Source organism: Apium graveolens, chromosome 10 (assembly GCF_009905375.1).
Source record: "Apium graveolens cultivar Ventura chromosome 10, ASM990537v1, whole genome shotgun sequence".
NCBI classification, from domain to species: Eukaryota; Viridiplantae; Streptophyta; class Magnoliopsida; order Apiales; family Apiaceae; genus Apium; species Apium graveolens.
Genome location: NC_133656.1, coordinates 108,621,378 through 108,625,655, shown reverse-complemented (window position 1 = coordinate 108,625,655; position 4,278 = coordinate 108,621,378). Strand labels below are relative to the sequence as shown.

Below are 4,278 nucleotides of genomic sequence, written 5' to 3'. Positions count from 1 at the left end.
GATCTGAAAACTAAACATAAATCATATTAGCCATGACATTATCAAATATATCTAACAATGTAGAATATAATTATCTTGCAGAGTTACCAAGTAACTGATCAACCCATAACAAATGATTTAACAAAATAAGCCATCTGATTTACACCTTGTTCTTATTTAAACATATAAGCAATCAAGCTGAGAACATACATCAGACATTTAACATATTAAATCACTTTTTCTCAACAGTCCATAGCCTTTAAGCAAAAAAGTTCCAATTTTAAATAAAACTGATTTAATGATTTAATCTATCAAAATTCTCAATCACCAGAAATGACACATGTTTGAATTTACCAAAACTAAACTGATTCTTTACTTAAATCAGATAATACCATTAACCCATAACTGATATCTCAGATTGGCCAACAAAATAGAGTTTAATTCTTTTAAGTTAAGGTGACTCTAATCATTACTCTGCTGATAACTCCAACACAAACCAAGTTTACCATTTAAATCAAGATAAAACTGTTAATATACTGCAGATAACTTAAATGTTTTAACACAAATCAAATTTAATAATTAAATCAAGATGAATCTGTCACTACACCACTGATAAATTAGATAATTTAACAAACTTGACCTTAAATCAGTTGATGCACAGGGATAAAACCAAAGCAAATATTCCATTTTAGTTTAGTAGCTTAATCTGTTAAAGTCCTTATATATAAAAAAGAACAGCAACTGATTCCAAACAAACAACCTGATTCATCAATTAATTAAGTTCAAATAATCCTTTAAATGGTTCAAAAATAGAGTTTAATATAATCAAAACTCTGCTGATCACTCAACTAATTCAAAACAAACTAAGTTTTATATTAAAATACATTTGTCAATACATCACTGGAACTCTCAAATAATCCAACATCAATCAAGTTTTAATCAAAATAACTCTGTCAATACATCACTGATAATTAAAATTAAATTAATCGAATGAATGGAAGTGATTTCATCACTACACAGTTAATGACTCAGATAATTATTAAATCAGTTCATGCATAGGGATTAACATTATTTAAACCAAACATAACCTTGTTTATTAAAACATCGAATCAAAACTCAAACACCCCATTAATCCAAAGTTCAAACAGCAAACCAGCTTATTTCAAATAATTAAATAGTCACACAATATTCGCTTCGAATTAGAGGATATACCTTAGTCCATGGCATTGAAACATTCATGGAGACCTGACTCAACACGTCTGACCCCGAGTTGAGTGATTCAGTAAGTTAACTCGGTAACTCGTCCGAGTTGACTCATTTGAGTCGTTCCGATTCCTTCACTAATCAATCTTTTTCTCCTCGATCTACTATTCATGCGTTCTTCTTCTTCGTTTACCTTGCAAAAATTGCTCAACACATCGAGTTAGGGTTTCAGAACTTCATCGATTTCAGTCGAATGAAAAGTTGTATGTATATAAAAGTGTGTGTTTGTAGATTTCGATTTAAACCCTAGTTCAATCGATTTGAACTCGAGTGTATTATCGAAATCATTTTGATTTGCCCAACCCTAATCTTTGATTTAATCGATTTTTGATTAAATCGTTTACGAATATATGTGTAGCATTTGAAATGAAGATTTGATTGTGTTTTGAGTGAAAGAAGACGATGAACTCATCAGAAAAGTAAGAATGGTGATGAGTTTCAGAGAGAGAAAAGAGGTGAGATGAGAGACTGATGAACAGTGTAAACCCTAAGTGGGTGTTTATGTATATTAACGGTTAGGATTAGATCCTGATTTATAATCAATGGCTCAAATTTTAGGTTTTAGAGAATGGGCTGGGTTGTTTTAATTGGGTTGTGATAAGTGGCATTTTATACCACTTAGAACGTCTTAAAATGGCTTAAATTGGTGTCTTGAAATCAAGTATTTTGTGTATTTGATGCGTTTTTCTAGTGTTTATGCATTTCAGGGTATTAGTTGCATTTCGGAGAAGGAATCATCAAGAATAAGCCTTGGCATGTGTTCACCATTGCGAGAGGAAAAGAACGGGCAGATTACGGCGAAGAAACGGAGCAAACATGGAATTTTTCCAGAAGGGTCCTGCGCGCCCGCGCAGCAATGCTGAGCGGCCGTGCAGCAGCCTTGTGCGCCCGCGCAGAAATGCTGAGCGGCCGCGCAGGGTCGGGGAAAAAGATATATTATTTTAGACTTCTACTTTTGTTTGGCTTCCAACTTCTATGTAATCTGAGTTTTATGGGACTATTATATAGGTATATTTGAGACGTTTTCATAGAGTATTAAGAGGAGATTATGTTTTAGTTTGTGTTTTGCGCAAGAAGCGAATGAGATAAGGAAGAAGACCGATTTAGCACACAGCAACGAAGAGGAAGCATATATTCTTGTGATTCTTGTTTCATTGTAGCGTTGGATGCTAGTTTTCTTACTTTGACTTATTTACTCTTGTGACGTACTCTGTTTTAATATAATCAGTTTAGTTATTATTTTCTTGTGTTTATTTATCATGATTTCATATGAACCCATGATGGCGATAAGTTCTATTATGGGCTAATCGTGATCATGGGGTTGCAACGGATTTATTATGGAATTCTTTAGTTAATTGTTTAATACTTTAGTATGTGATGATTGCATGATATCTAGTATTGGTTGTGCGTATTCGTCTTATGTGCGTCGCGAACATATAAGATAGGGTGTTAATCTCTTGTGAAGCGACGGTGGATCTTGAGATTTAGAACTTGCCATGCTAGCATAGGTTCATGTACGTTGTGCAAGATTAGTGGGTAACTCTAACAGTTTTATTTTCCCTATATAATCAAAAAGGAATAACTTGTGCTTAAATCGTTGTGTTGTCAATTTCTGTAGACATATAGGAACTCAACATAATTGATGACTATTCAACTTCTATCTTAATTGTGGATGTTTGGTAGAATGGTATTAGTACAATGAAAGTTGGCTTTTATCAGTTTCGTGTTATTCGATTAATATCATCACTGTCACATGCTAAAGGTAATAACTATGGCTATAGAAGGAAGTAATAATGAAGTTGTGATCTCATGAGTGTTTTATTATTGATAAATTGAAGTGTTAGTTAAGTGGTTAATTAAGTAGTTAATTATAGTTAATATTTAATCAACAATTTTATGTGTTATTATCTTAACATTGAGAAGTAGTCATACATTGGTGAGTGAGTTAAATTAGACAATAAATTAGTCTGAGTCTCTGAGAGAACGAACTAGAAAGTATTCTATATTACTTGCGAACGCGTATACTTGCGTGAATATTAGTGCGTGATTTCGCCCTAACAAGTTTTTGGCGCCACTGCCGGGGACTCGGCGTATTTGTTTAGTTTATGTACTTACCATCATTGGTCATTAGGACTCAGTGATTAGGACATAGTAGTTAATTACTCTTTTCGGTTGTGTTTCAGGTACTTTAGCAAGCGTTTATGCAAACTCGTTCTCGTGCTCGCAAGAGGACCTTAGATACAGCTGAGGAGAAAGACGAAGTTCTTGATACTCCGGAGAAGTTAGATTTTGAGGATTCGGATTCAGGAACTGAGCAGAAAGAACCAGTAAACATGGGAGATCGTATTGTTCAAGCTGATCCAGCTCTTATGGATTTTTCTCGGCCTAAAATTGATGACATTCAGTCAAGCATCCTTCATCCGGCTATTCAAGCTAACACCTTTGAATTCAAGCCGGGCACTATTCAGATGGTGCAGAATTCTGTTTCTTTTGGAGGAGCGGCAACTGAAGACGCCAACATGCACATAAGGAATTTTGTCGAGATCTGCAGCACTTTTAAGTATAATGGCGTGACTGATGAGGCTATCAAGTTGAGGCTTTTCCCATTCTCACTGAGGGATAAAGCTAAAGACTGGTTACATTCTGAACCAGCTGGGTCAATCACTACGTGGCAAGATCTTGCGCAAAAGTTTCTGGTAAAGTTTTATCCAATGGCAAAGACTGCTGCTATGAGGAGTGCTCTTACTCAATTTGCGCAGCAACCTACAGAATCTATGTGCGAGGCTTGGGAACGCTACAAGGAAATGTTGAGAAAATGTCCACATCATGGAATGCCGGATTGGATGGTAATCAGTGGTTTTTATAATGGTTTGGGGGCCCAATCTCGGCCCATGCTCGATACAGCAGCTGGAGGCGCCTTATGGGCTAAAAGCTATACGGAGGCGTATAATCTTATCGAGACGATGGCTGCAAATGAGCATCAGAACCCAACTCAGAGGATGACATCAGGCAAGGTAGCAGGTATTCTGGAAGTTG

General features: G+C 35.5%; 1 non-coding gene across 1 annotated transcript; it reads right to left on the bottom strand.

Annotated features, from left to right (window-relative positions):
- Window positions 1-3,968: 3,968 nt before the first annotated feature.
- LOC141694086 (small nucleolar RNA R71) lies at window positions 3,969-4,075 on the bottom strand. The gene has a single exon (XR_012563417.1). It is a non-coding gene; the product is annotated as a small nucleolar RNA R71 (small nucleolar RNA).
- Window positions 4,076-4,278: the final 203 nt, after the last annotated feature.